Genomic DNA, 16,622 nt, shown 5'->3' with positions numbered 1-16,622 from the left:
CGTGCGCATTAAGATATAATTATAGAGGTTTCGATATCTTGTTTCATGGCCAAAACACCTCTACAATTATAGACTTTTCATTTTTTCGATATAATTGGACTGGGAAATAAGAAAATTAGGAAGGTATTGATGTTGCCTTAGCTGTGCCGGCACTCAATTAAATTAATATTGACTTAATATAATATAGGTCAACTTTAGGTTTTTTTTTTAAGGAGCAATTTAAGGATTATCTTAAATTATTTGTAAGTATTTTATTACCAATATAAAAAATCTAAAACTAAATGTTAGATTTTTACATTAAAATGCAAATGAGAAAATGTAATTTATGCCACTAAAACTACTTAAATCGCTGCTAATGCTAATGTCTAAAACTTAAATTTTATTATGCAACACATGATTTTTATTGGGAGTTTCATTTCAAGAAAAATGAAATGGAAAATAAAGAAATTAATTAAGTGATAAAAAGGATTAATTAACCAAAAATTAAGAAAAGTTTGATTCAAATGTGGTAAAGAGGACAACTTAGAATTTTACATGGAGTTAATTTTTCTAGCCCAATTCAATTAATTAGATCAAAAGAAAGTGATAGGAGATCGTGGAATTAACAAATTTAATTTTCTAATTAAAGCAAAGGAAACTCATATAGAAAGTCTAACACTTAATCCACTAAAAAACTTATGGTGAACCAAATGTTACAATTATGAATTAGGCAAATTAAATTCATTAAAACTAATGATGGTTAATTCAACATAATTTTAAAAAATATGTTTAAATTATCTAATTGAATAATTAGATAAATTACCAACTCAATTGAACAATCAAAAAGTAAAAAAAATCTAAATTTGCAACAAACACCACAATAACAATTAAATCAATAATGAAAACTCAATTATTAATTTAATTGGTAAAACAAGGGTAATAAATATAAATTTTAAAAATTCATTTAACACAAAATCAATTCAAATATCAACTCAATTCAAGATTAAAAAATATTTATAACCTAAAACTAAATTGTACTCAACCATTATAACTTAAAATTATTTAAAATTAAATAATCCTAAACTCTTGAATTAAAAAGATAAATGAAAGATCACTCTTAACGATCTTCAAATGCATATCCTCGATTTTAGCTTTCTTTATGCTCATCTCAAGTTGTCACTGAAGCTAGTTCAAGCTCTCATGAATTTTCTTCCTCCTCCTTGCACCTTTGGAATCACAGCCATGAGATGATGATAAATGCAGATTAATAGGTCGGTGGATGAAATGCTTCTTTTTTTTTGGGGAATGGTGGAGTACTTTTTGTGTCCATGAATCTGGTGGTGAAAAGAAGAGAATAGGTGAGGTGGCGCAAGAAGAATGATGGAATGGCAAATGAAAGAGGATGATTGAAGTTGGAGTGATGACGTGAAGAGAGGGAGCGAAAATGTGAATGTGATGATGAAATAAATGATTAAATTCAGTGGCTGTGGGTGTGACGAGGAGTCGGACGGCAGGAAGGAAAGAAGCTTGAACCGCGCAGCTGTGTAAATTGGTGCGAAGAAGAGAAGGTTTTTGAGAAAAATGATCTAATAGTTAGAAAAGGGATAGAGAGTTTAAAAAAATTCAACTATTAAATTCAAAAAGAGCGACTAAAAAAAATAAAAAAAAGTGTAAACATTTTCTAATTTTTTTAGGTTGAAAGTACCCATTAAACTCTTTATGAACCTTAATAATTTCTTTTTTATCTTATTTTTTCATAGCTTTTGAATGCTCTTTTAATTGTTAAAAATTTAATCTTTAGCATTGAGTTTCATTAATTTTATCTCCAAATCCTAAAAAATCAAATACACTCGTTAGTGTATGCTATATTCAAAATAAATCTCATGTCTTAAGAAATACTTCCAAATTAATTTTTTTCAGCATTTGTAATTTTTTCACAAAATGACCAAAAACTCAAATAATGTGTAATAATTCAAAGTAAGCTCAATTAAATATTGATAAAATTAAAGCACATTAAAAAAGGAAAAATAAAATATTAATAATTAAGCTCAAAATTTTCATAATTAATCCAAAAATATATTATTCTTCAAAATTGGCTAACAATCCAGATAATAACTAACATACCTAAATTAGCCTAAAATTATCATTAAAACATATGGAAAATATGGGACAAAATAAAAAAAAATTGATTTATCAGGTATTAAGATTAAATTCATCCACGCTTGCTCATCGTCATCTAAACTCTTAACTATTAAAATCAATATCGTGCGTCGGTATCACCTCGAAGTAATATTTTATTAAATTCATAAGGTATATAGACATGTTTCAATAAAATATTGATTCAGTAGCTAGCTCCTTTAATATTAATCATTTCACCATCTTTTTCACTTTTTTTGTCACCCGTGACTTAAATTGTTAAAATAAAAGGGCAATAAACAATCAAAGAAGCAGTTTTGTGCCGTCCATGTAATATTAATTGCACTTGTTTGGACATAATTTAAAACATGTTATAATTAAAGGTCATACACTTGTATACTAATTCTTTTTTCTTTCTTTTGGTAATTTAATAAGTTAATAATGAGATAATTGTCATGAATGACTTCTCTTATATCCTCTTTTATTTTTCCAATACAAATAAGACCCTACATATATAGGCAAACACTTATAACTCAAAAGTCTGAACAATTGATTGTGAAATAGTGTATCATAAAGAACATATCAATTCTACATGTGAAAATGAAGCTCAAAAATCTCATGAGTTACATCCTTTGAAGAATGTGAAGTAATATGGGGGGATGAACATTCATATAATTAACATAGGAAGATTTTTTTTCTTGGGCCAAAATTAACATAGGGAGATTGACATCTACATATAAAGTTTATATTTATAACAATAATAATAAAGAGTGAACAGCGCAGCATTATTCGATGGTTATTGTTATTATTTCTTGTATGCATGCTACCGGTTTGTGTCCCATTTATATGTTTGCTTTGGCCTATGAATGAGGAGTAAAAATTAGAGAGAATAAATAATTGGAAGTGTTTTTTTTTAATATATTTTTCCAGTTTATATTAATGAACTAAGTTTATCGACATAATTGAAACGTGATATGACATATGCTAGGTTCCGATAGGCTTAAGATACCACAAAAAATTATTCAATTTTGTGTTTTATTTAATGTTCTGTATATTAGGTTTCTGACTCATTTTCCGTCATATTTATATATTATTTTTTCATTTTGATGCTATTTCAAAAAATTTATCCCCCTTTATTCTCTTGAAAAAAGGAAAATAGATTTTAGTTTTAGTCTTTATGGTGATGATTTATCATCTCTCTTTTTTATTCTGTTGGAAACTTTAGTCCTTTTGTTTTAAAAATTATTCAAAAGAATGAGTTGGCCTGAACAATATTAATTTTGCTAAGATTCAATACACTTATTTGTTTCTCTAATGTCAGATAAAAAAAAAAATATATGTTTCTCTAATACCCTTCCCTCTTACTCGAACGTTATCATTGTTTTAAGGAAGTGATTTTTTTTAATAAGATAATTTACTATTCACTATTAAATAAAAAAGTTACAGTTGAGATTATGTCTCAAATTTTTATAATTCTTTATAATTATTGTTTATATATATATTATCTTTGTGAGTCTATCATATCTCTATTTAATATTTTAGAAGATATTTATTATTATTCAAATAATTTTTTTAACTGATAAAAAGCTATATATATATATATATATCTTTTTTCCCTATCTCTAATAGTAGAAATAATATTATAATTTTTATTTTTTTATTGTAAAATTACTCGCCCGTTGCTCGTAAGTTTTTTTCGGTCCCTTTCCATCTTAAATTTTCCATGTTATCTTTTATTATTTTCTTTAACTCCTCTCTATAATTTTAAATTATTTTCTCTAATTTACTTTTACTTATTATTTATATACTTTCCAACAGATACACGTCACAATATTTATTTTCATCCCTAGTCTTTACGATTTTAGAATTTTTAATGCAATTATTAGGAACTTTAACTGCTCGCAGCAATATCACTAGCGCCGCACGTGTTTATATATATATATATATATATATATATATCAGATAATGCGGTCATTATAAATTATAATGGAATATCATATATTAAACGAATCAAATGTACTATCGACAAAAGTCAGTTGCAAAATCAACAGGAACTTAGCCTCGTAAGAGGAGGATACATATAATAAACAAATTAACCATATAGTAATATATTCAACTAGTGCACATTATCATCGTCCAATTATAACACGGGTTTTCGTATGGTTTACGTTAATCAATATTATAATAAGAATGTTAAAGAAGGTGTTCAGATAAACATTACAATAAAATCCTATGGACGCCATATATTTTAATCCAGTCACAAATGGCTCTACCTCGTAATAAAAAATAATTCTTCCTTAGTTTAATATTATACATTGTACGTCATTGCATTCCTCGATCAAACAACTTTCGAAGTCGGGATCAAACTCAGAAAAGGTCAAGCATTTTATTGGCCTAGATTCTGTCTTCAGGTCCCGACAGAAAAAAAAAAAAAAAATTCATTGGCCTAGATTTTGCCCCAGGAAAGAGTATATGCACAATAACAGTATTATGACGACCCAACAAAATGTGAGAAAAATATCAACATCAACTTGAGTATAAATTTTTAAAAAATATTATATATAATAAGATATTCTATTCATTTCTCAGTATTTTTATAATCCCAGAAGTAACATGTCTAGTTAGTGTAATAGATATAAGCCACTCGCCATTGGGAATTTTGGATAACGTATGCTGTAGCAGAAGTTAAAATGTACAAAAATATAAGTACAATTTTTTTAAATTAGATGTTTAAAAATATAAAATATTTTTAGTTTTTCAATATGTAATTAATGAGTTTTTTTTTTCAAAAATACACTTAATAAATAAACCACCTAACTATTCACTCTTAAGTAGGATACTCTATTAAATAAGGATAAAATATAAAAATATGATATTAATTTAAAAATAATTAACTAATTTATTAAAAATATAATTTGATTTAAAAATATTATTTTTTTAAGGGAAGGGAGTAAAATCATCCGGCAACCTAACCGGGAAAGGCACTATTTATGAATCTCGTTAACTAACAATAAGTCTAGAGCCCTTTACCCAAAATAATCAATAATAATAATAATAAATCTACAGCCCACTTACAGCATATAGGAATCCACCAGACCTCCACCTGTCCTTTACCATGGATTTCATCAGCTCCCAAAAAACAAAGGAAAATGGAGACAAAGAAAGAAAGAAATCACGCTGGGATCCCACACAAGATTTCTAATAATCACCAAAAAATTTCATGAAATGTATAAACAATTTTAAAATCTATAGACTTTAATTGTAAAAAATTTTGAAGTAAATTTACCAAGATATCCTTATTTTAAAAATAAAAAAGTTCTTCTCATGGTTGCCGTTGCTTGTCACCGGTTAGTAGGTGATCAATGGAGATGGTAGATGACGGGTGGTGGTGGTGCCCAATTTTCAATGGCTGACGGTGATCATCATAGACAACCTTGGATAGAGTTTTTTTTTTATTTTTAAAATTCAGGACATTTTGGTAAATGCATACTAAAACTCATTTGTAATCAAAGCTTATGGGATTTTAGAGTTACTTTTATATTTTTGGGGGACTTTTTGTTATTAAATTTTTTTTATGAAACCTTTGTGTGATTTCCCCCCTAAATAAAATTTGGTTAAATGATAATTTGGACCTTGAATAATAAATTCATGAACGATTGGAATTATGAACTTGTATTTGATATATTTTAAATCTTGAACAATTAAACTTGATCTTACTTCACTGTTAATTTGTAATTAACAAGTGTTACTTTAAGTATATGAGGCCCACATTTTTTCTCACCCACTCCATTTACTTCCCCCCTTCTCTCACGCACACCCACTCCATTTTTTCTACAACAATGATAACATGGGCACATAGAACTAGCCTACCACCATAGATGGCATCAATGGCAAGCCAGCTAGATGGAAAGAAAGAGCTAGAGTAGCCAGAAAGAAAAACACAGATTGGGTGGTTAGTTGAGTTTGAAAAGAGAGAAAGCTAACAGGCAGAAGAATGTTGTAGAGCCGACGAGAGAGAGAATAATGGCAATGGTCCTGGCAATATGCATCGAACACATCGCAAACTTTCACCCACTATGCATGTGAGATCCCCTTATGTACAATCAGTCCTACTACGACCACTGCTCTGTTAGTTGACAACAACAGAGCCATGATAAGTAGGTCCCATGTCATCACCTCTCCAACCTAAGTCTCAAGTTGTTCGCATTGTTGCTTCTTCTCACATCCACTTCTGTTATTGCTAGAGAAGTTGCCCTCGTTGAGGCATGCTATAGCATCCGAAACTAGACAATACTTGATCCAGTAACACACATGCACACACATATATAGTGCGGAAGATTACACTAAAGTAGACTATATTAATCCAAGAGATGGAGACGAAGGTAGAACTTACATGAAAGCAAACATGTATTTTCTGGGAGCAATGACTTGGAAGTGCATGCAAGTGGAAATGGAAACGGTCTTGCTCTCTTTGTCGAGGCCGACAATGAAGGCAACAATGAGAGTGAGTGCAAATGCCAGAAGTCAAAGAAAGACACAATAAGGTCTGAGCCTGGTGAGAGGAGGAGCGCTCTCCAACTTGCCATCGACACCGTCTAGGTAGGCTAGTTTTGAGTACCCATGTTAATGTTGTTGCAAAAGAAAATGGAGTAGGTGAGTGAGTGAGAGAGAGAATGTGAGCAAAGTAAATGGTGTGGGTGAGAAAAAATGTGGGTTCCATATGCTTAAAGTAATGGATATTAATTAGAAGTTAATAATAGGGCAAGATTAATTGTCTTATGTTTCATTACTACAAAAAAAAAAAGCTTTGGTGACATTTAATATTTTAACTTTGAAACGTCTGCAAAATGTTGCAAGTTTCAATGTTATGAAAAGTCTCAGGTGATATTTCATTAATTAATGAAACACCATAAAAAATTGACACAACGGTGATGTTTCTTCAAATAAAAAACCCTATCTCTCGAGTTACTTTTTAAAAATAAAAGGAAAGAGGTGGCATTTCCTCCAGTAGGAAACGCCACCTCTTATACCTTTTTTTAAATAAAAAAGAGAGGAGAGGTGGTGTTTCATTCATATGAAACATAATTTTTTATACATCGATCAATTCAAATATATAATTTTTTAATAAATATACAATTAATTTATATAATAAATTTTATCTATACAGTTATTATAACTGAATAATCAATTTTACACTATACATCAATAAATTTAGCAAGGTCATAAAAAAATTATGCAAGAGTACCTCATATATTTCTTTTGCATATTTATTGAATCTACCAAAAATTTGAATCAAAGTCAGAGTAATAGCACATTTAAGACTATATATATATATATATATTTTGCAGAGGTAAAGATATAAAATTAACTTGCCTCTGAATTGAACTTATAGCAAATAGCAGTATGACTAAGATAAGAAAACACCATAGAGCAATGTATCCAAACAAAAAAGAATAAAAAATGAACAATGTATATTCTTACTAAACCATTCAGATAGAGTAACCAAAATTTACTAACCTTTTTAGATGAGTTAAACATATCTGTGCAATCACATAAATAAGAGTAAGCCAAAAGGAGACCAAATTCAGACCTGGAATAGAGGAGATCAAATGAAATGAAAGTTAGTATTTTGATTCAATTAACAAAGCATATTTTGAATCATATATTCCACTCACATTGCTTGAAGTGTCAAACTATTCTTAATCAAAAAACTTTCATCCATCAAAAGGAATCTAAAGAAATAAATAAGAATGTCATAGTGTACAAATTTATATTAAGCAAAGATAAGCTAGGATTACGATAAGTAAGAGAAGAGAGTCCACTTTTACAAATCAAAAAATTGGTAATGTATCCTCTTCTTTAACAATATCACTACTCATTTCAACCAAGTTGATATTGCCTAATAAATTAATAGATCGACCATGACTAACATCAAAAAATCATTCTTAAGTAAAAGAGCACTTACCTATGTCACCATCATCTGGCAATTATGCAACAAAACTTCAAATTCAATAGTTGAATCTTGCTCTAATTTCTCTGTGTCCAAAAAGAATTTGGAACGTCTTCACTGCAACACTTGTGAAATGGATTTAGTCTTGGAATTTGATATTGTTAGCTACGAAGAAATAGAAATCAAGAGGAAGGAGGGATTGGAAGCTCGAGACGATGATGACGATAGAAGAAACTCACTCCTACATTTTTTACATTGATGATGAAGCACCGAGTTTTAGAGGGAAGATGGAGATGAGAATGGCAAAAAGCATACTACTGGAGATTAGGATTTAGAAGTTTTAAGTGTGAGATGATTCACAAAGGTATACAATTGGTGAATAAAAAAATATTCAAACAATAAAAAAGCAAAGAGATGGTGTTTCTCCATGCAAGAAATGCTACTTCTCTGCTTTTATTTATTAAAAAACATAACAATAAAATAATTATTTATATTATAAAAATATTTAAATAATAACAAACAAGAGAGGAAATGCCACCTCTCTTTATTTATTTATTAAATATTATTATATATCAATAAATTATAACAAAATAATTATTTATTTTGATAAAATGAAATACTAAATTAATAATATAATATAAAGGTAGTGTTTTTAAGCTCAGTAAATATTACTTCTATGCTTTTATTTATTAAATAATATGATATACTAATTAAATTATTAATTAAATAAATTATAACAAAATAATTATTTAATTTGATAAAACTAAATAATAAATCAATAATAGAATAGAAAGGTGGCATTTTCAAGCTTAAAAAACATCACCTCTCTACTTTTTAATTATTAAATAATATTATATATTGATAATTAATAGTAATGAAATAAACTATAATAATATAATTATTCCATCTTATAAGAAAATTAAATAATAAAAAACAAGAGAGGTGGCCTTTTCAAGCTTTGGAAATGTCACCTCTCTTCATTTATTTATTTATTTATTGAATATTAGTTAAAATTATAATTAAATAAATAATAAAGTAATTATTTAATTTGAAAAAAAAAATTAATAACAAAGTATAAAGGTGACGTTTTTAAGCTCAACAAACCACACTTTTCTGCTTTTATTTATTAAATAAGGTTAATATATAATTTAAATTCTAAACTGTAGGTCTAAAAATAATTTAAACCCTAAACTTTTAAAAAATATATTCTGAATTCTAAACAATTAAAATTAGAATAATTTCTCCTCTACTATAAATTTTTAACAAATGTTTGTCAAATTTATTTAGAAAAAATTATACTTTAAACTTTAATTTGATAGATGTTTGTTGAAAATTAATAGTAGGGACAAAATTACTCCAATTTAATTGTTTATAATTCAGAATGCACTTTTTTAAAAGTTTAGGATTCAAATTACATGTTAACCTGTGATAATATTACAAATTTTTTAAGATATGAGAAGAAGGAATAAAAAAAGTAAATAATGATGGTGGTGATGATGATGATGATGAAACTATATAAAAAAAAGGTTGTAAATTATAATATTGAGTAAGTGGTTTTTTATGGAGATTATGGTGGGTGTGAATGAAATGATATTTATTTGATTATTTTTGTTCTTGCTAGGTGGGATTTTAATAGGCTGTCAGTGACAATAATAAGAGCGTAACATAATCTTTAACTATAAGTGCACTTTCATATTTTTTCCTGTTTGTTCTTTAGTATAGTGGAATCTCATAATAATACTGGTGAAAAAATATTATTAATCTTTGTTAGAAAAAAAATCTAGAATAGATTCCTCTTCATTAACTTGTTTCTCTATATCTTTATTTATCATAAAAGTATTTAGTTCTGTTTTATAAATTTTTATTTTCATCGATCAATTCAAACTAGAAAACTTATACACTCTTTTAAAATCTTTTAAAAATTGATAATATATGCAAAATACACTTTTTTCATTACTGTTGAATGATTATTGATTGGACTATATTTTTTAAAATATAAAAAAATTAATATATAATTTGGACCCTGAACTATAAGTTCAAGAGTAATTTGAATCCTAAACTTTTAAAAAGATGCATTTTAAACTTTAAACAATTAAAGTTGGGGTAATTTCACTCCTATAATTAATTTTCAACAAATGTCTATTAAATTGGAGCTTAAAATGTAATTTTTTTCAAATGAATTTGACGGACGTTTGTTGAAAGTAAACGGTAGAGGTAAAATTACCCCAACTTTAACTATTTAGGTTTTAAATACATCTTATTAAAGTTTAGGGTTCAAATTATCTCCGAACTTATAGTTCATAGTACAAATTATATATTAACCCTATTAAATATTATGATATACTAATTAAAATTATTAAATAAATAAATTATAATAAAATAATTATTTAATCTAATAAAGCTAAATAATAAATCAATAACAGAGTAGAGAGATGGCGTTTCCAAGCTCAGGAAATGCCACCTCTCTATTTTTTTAATTATTAAATAATAATATATATTAATAATTAATACTAATTAAATAAACTATAATAAAATAATTATTTCATCTTATAAGAAAATTAAATAATAAAAAATAAGAAAAATTAAATAATAATTATTTCATCTTATAAGGAAATGCTACCTCCATTTATTTATTAAATATTGCAATATATTAATTATGAATATTAGTTAAATAAATTAAAATAAAATAATTATTTAATATGATAAAACAAATGCTAAATCAATAACAAAGTATAAAGGTGATATTTTCAAATTTAACAAGCGTAACCTCGCTGCTCTCATTTATTAAATAATTTGATATACTAATTAAAATTACCAATTAAAAATTATAATAAAATAATTATTTAATGTAATAAAAAATGTTAAATCATTAATGGAGTAGCCTCTTCGTTTTTGGTTATTAACAAAATATTAATTTAGTGAAAAAGAATAGAAGTGTTTCGCTACTCTTAAAACGCCACCTCTTATTATTTACTAAAATTATAAATAAAAAATAATTTATGAGCATTGTCATTTAATATAAAAAATGCTACCTCTCTATTTTAAATTTAATATTAGTGACGTTTTATTTTTTTTAATGCTACAAAATATACAGATTATGAAATCAATATTGTAATTAAGCAATTGTTTTTTTTAAATATCAGTTTTCAATTTCCAATCAACAATATGTAGATCTATAAGATATATATGAATACATACTTCATAAGCAATGCACTTATCAAATTTAAAATGGACTCAACTATAGAAACATTATGATGCTATTAATTTTTTTTGAATTTAAAATATATTAAATATAAGTTTTAAATTCATATCGTTCCTAAATCTATTGTTTGGGGTTCAAATCATCATTTACCTTTTTTTCTTTTTTTACATGGCCCGCTTTTTTCAGGCACTGGTTTTTAAAAGTAATCGGCACTTTCTACACTCACTTTTGTTTCACTCATGCTTTCGAGACAATTGTTAAAGATGATGACTTACCAAAACCAGAACCATAACTTGCTATGTTGGTTATTTCACAGCCAAAATTAATTATTTTGATTTCAATCTCATCATCCAGCAGATTAAGTAGAGGTTTGTTTGAACCCTTTTTTTTTTTTGCAAATAAATGTGTATTGCAGGACTGTAATGAGATTTTTCATAATTTTTTTGTAATCGATCAAATCAAAATAAGGTAGGAGTCAACCGTCTTGAATGAGTAGTGAATGCAGTTGGCGGGGGCCCAATTTTTGTGTTGTCAATTTTCCGCTGTTAGCTCAGACGACACATCCGTTTTAATTAATTAATTAATTTCGTGGCATTCAATTCAATAAATATGTGGACACATATTGCGTCAGCGAATGAAAATGACAATTACATAATTGCCATCAATAGGGGCAGAATCAGAAGGAATTAAGCACGTGCGTGAATGGGTTCAAAATTCACGTGCCTCCACTGTCACCAGATGCAGATTTTAAAAATGGGATTGATGCTGTGAGCACCCACCATATGCATGTTTTTGGAGCAGAGTGGTAGATGATCAAAAACAGATTTCTTTTTTTTTTTTCTTTACCAGAATGATCAAAAAAGAGATTAAGTATTGTCTCAATTTTGCTCCAGAAAAAAAAAACAAAAAACAAAAAAAAGGAAAAACGGGACCACTTCCCCACCTTCCGGTCCCTCCCCTCCTAAGAGATAAGCCTTCTTCAATATTATCCACATATTATCTCCATCAATGTTTTAAAAATCAATTGGGATGTTGAACTTAAAAAGTTAACAGTTTTTAATTTTTATAATATAATTAATTAGATTAACAATTAGATAAGTGATGTAATAATTAAATAAAAATAATATTAAATATGGATAAAATAAATATATAAAATATATAATTTTTTAATAAAATGACATAACATACCCTTAAATTAATAATATTATAAATTATAATTTTATAACTTGTTAAATATAATTAAGTATTGGTTAAATTAGATATGAGTATATTTAAAAATATATACATTTGCACTTATAATTGCCACTATCTTTATAAAAAAAATAGTCTCAAATCATATTTTATACATATAAATTATCCAAAAATAAATTTAATCTTTAGTGGGATCTAATTTTTAAAAATTTGTTAATTTTTTTACTTTTTCAAATTTTTTTAATATTATATTTAAAACCTTTGATGTTCTAAAAATCATTTTAATTCCCAATTCAACTTTGACTCAATCCAATTCAATCATAAAAATAATTTTTTAATACAAACTGAGCTGTTAACAGTTTCAATTGATAGCCCGATCATTCAATTTGGCTTAGTTTTTAAATCATGGATCTTTATATTTGATACGATGTAGAATAGCTATAGATTTATTTGAAGAGATTTTTAAGAAATTTTCTAATTTGGGAATAATTTTAATTGTAATCTTGCATTTATTATTATCTTTTTATGATTTTATCAATTATTTATTATTTTTCTAGAAATCTTTCTTTTTCTTTTTGCCACCTAATTCTTATAGAAATCAAAATCTTATTACGGGGGGCTATCAATTAAATTTTGTTACAATTGCAATTGTTCAACAACTTTATATGCTTTGACTAAAATGCGCTCGGCGTCACTAATCCATCACTTTATGTTATGCCCACAAAACGATTTTTTTTTTTGACGGATAGGGTACATCATTTTCCTATCCTTTTTCAATGAGATATCAGGAGCATCCTTTAACTTAACTTGCCTGATAACAGTAGTCAATATTTCAGCCAAAGATTCAAGTCAAGTCTAACAGATGAGTTCAAACTCGCCCAAAATAATTTAGGATCAGGTTTATTTTTTTAATGTTGGGGCCATTTGGCTCGAATACTAGAATAAAAAAATTATTTTTTAAAAATATATATAATATAATAAATATTAATCAATTCTTTATATTTTAGGTCATTTTATACTAAAATATCATACATTTAAGTCCTATATATTATTTAAGTATTAAAAATATATATTTTATATTTTTATAAAATAAAATAATTAATTTTAAAATAAAAATTTTTAATTAAAATAAGTTTAAAAAATTTGAATATTTAGACTGGCCAAAGTTTGAAGGAATTCTTACTTGATTGGGCCATTTAGACTTTTCAGAGGATCAAGCCTATTCAGGTTGGGCTATCCAAATTCCTAGCGTTACCCTTAAAGTATTAAAGGTTAAAAATAAACGTTTTCCAACTTGACCCTTAATCAACCACTTACTTATGGTAGAGGAGAAAACTTTTAAATTGAATGGATAAGAGTGTAACGGATGGACCAAAAAGCATGAAAAAAAAATGATCTTCGTGTAAATTTATCTTACTCATCATGAAGCGCATTGTTAATTGAGAATGGGGTGAAAAAAAGAAAATAATATATATATATATATATATGTATTTATAAGAATAAAGATTTTATTGATATGTTATTTTTAACTTATATTTTGGATTGAAAGGAGTATCTCGTTTCCTTGCTGGTTAATTTCATAACATGTGATGCTTTGTAATTGCTTCTTGTGATAATATAATTGATGAGCACTGGACCTTACTTATTTAAAACTTTTTTGTGAGAAAAAAAGGTAATTAAAAAATTCTTTTGCAATGACATTTATTGCAAGGTAAATGAATGTGGGTGAATAAGTTATAAAGAGTATTTTATGAGCTTTACTAATATATGTAATTTTATTTAAAATATTTTATAAATTAGGATTAAGGGAGTACATTATATAGGGAAAAGATAGAGATATTATGGGGTAGACCTCTATTCCAATTTATAAAATACTTTTGAAAAGATTCGATGCCTTAAAATACAAAACACTCTAATAAAAATAAATTTTTAATAATGATATTTTTTTATTATTACTCTTCCCATTATACTGTCTATCTCTCTTTAACATTTGCTTGCAAATAGGATATTAAATGAAAGATATTTTTGAGAATTTATATTTTTATCTTTAAAAAAAAAGATTGTTGATCACTCCCAAAAATGCACGGGATTGATGCAGTAATAAATCTTGAAAAATTTTAAGAGTCAAACCTAAAGGAAGGTATTGATCTTTGTTGTTTATAAAAACAAATAATAATTTTGAAAAGGATTTAATGACTAATTTAAATAATGCAAATAAATAAGAAAAATGATAAAAGCAATGAAATCAATGAACTAATCAATTAGAAAAGTAACAGAGATTAAGGTTTATCTACCAAGATGGATCATTATAATTTGGTTAATTATCCTCCCTTATTTATAGTGACAACCTTTTATAAGGTGTCCTGATTACCTTCAAGTAAATTAGGATTTACTTAATTAGAGTTAAATTTAGCTCCTACTAAACTCTACTCTCTAACTAAACAATGAAGTTATGATCTAAGACATCATCTACTACAAAATTATTTTTAATTTAATTATTAATGTCTATCTCTCTAAGTTTAGATGAGTTTTTCACCTTCTATTTCATCAAACTACCTATAGACAATCTATATCGTTGTCGTTTGTATCAAAAGACAATTGAAACAAGAGAGATATGTATAAACAAAACAAAAATTCTCATAGACAAAAATTGATGATCAACAAGAAAATAATCGAAACCAAATAAAAAATAAAATCCATCTCAGCCAATTTACTTTCTATCCTAATTAAGAGTTTAGTAAGAATTTATAGAGTTAAAACTATAATTCTAGATAAAAGATATAAAAATAACCTAAAGAACATGCAAAGAGAGCAAGCTCCCACCTCAAAAGAACTCCTCCGGACTCCATAATATGACTCTTAATCCTCACATATGAGATTGGGTGCTTTTGAGAGGCTTTTAGAATGTTTATTTATAATAAATTTGTCCCCCTTAAGCCTAGAACCTGTCTAGATTACGTTTAATCTTATTTGATTTGCTGATATTTGAATTAAGATATACTAAAATATTAATTTTTTCTTTATGTCATCTGTAACACTTGCCCCGAGTGTTATCCAAAAATCACACAATTCAAATAAACTAAGTGTGGTTAAGGAATTAATCCTAAAACCAACTTATGAAACAAACCATTTAAATCACTAAGCAAATACACAATTGCAAATTAAACATTTAAAGCCATTTAAAAAATTTTTATAGGTTCTACTTATAGTGCACGGAAGCAAGTTAGACAAAAGAAGAGTAAAAATATGCTGTCATGACAGCATTAAATTGCTGTCATGACAGCCCTCTCGAGTCAACTTCAGGAAGGCACCGTTCTGTCTTTCGAACTCCGATCTAAGAAATTTTAAAGCTCACACGTCACATTCAAAGGGTACTATAAGTGTACTAAATTTCAAAAAGATCCAACGGTCGAATTAAAAATTAGACATGTTATAAATTTGGTCACTTTTGCTGTCATGACAGCTAAAAAGCTGTCATGACAGCACTTCCGGACCAACTTCCGGAGTGCACCATTTCATCATCCGATCGCCGATCGGAGTGATTCCAAAGCCTACATGTTACTTTTTAAGAATGCTATTAGCATACCAAATTTTGAAAAGATCCAACGGACGGATTGAATTTTGTGCAGGTTACAATATAACTACTGTAGCTGTCATGACAGCAATGAAATGCTGTTATGACAGCACCTCCAGACCAAATTCTGGAGTGCGCCATTTCTTCATCCGATATCTGATCAACATGATTTCAAATCCCACACGAAGCTTATAAAAGGTTTTACTTGTGACCCAAATTTTAGAGAAATCCAACGGTCGGATTAAGATTTGGACAGCCGGATGCAAAAGTGCAGCTTTTTGGTAAAAACCATTTTCAAAATTGTCCAAATCTCATCCTAATGGTCACAAACCTGTGGGAACACTTTGGACACGTCAAATAAGACTAAAAACACCTGATAGAACATTAAAATAATGGAAAACCCCATACATTAAAATTTGACCACCCGGGTGCCATTTTCCAAAATGGACTCTAAACCTCCAAAATGCACAAATCATACAAGAGTGGTCACAAATCAATCTAAATATCATGTATTTATATAAATACATATGCTAAATATTTTCACTTGGCTCAGAGCTCCTTGTGGGGCCCACACACCTACTCTCTCTATT

The sequence above is a fragment of the Prosopis cineraria genome, unplaced genomic scaffold (assembly GCF_029017545.1).
Source record: "Prosopis cineraria cultivar Desert tree isolate PC_DT_omini unplaced genomic scaffold, ASM2901754v1 PC12, whole genome shotgun sequence".
Taxonomy (NCBI): Eukaryota; Viridiplantae; Streptophyta; class Magnoliopsida; order Fabales; family Fabaceae; genus Prosopis; species Prosopis cineraria.
Note: the sequence above shows the minus strand (reverse complement) of the source record.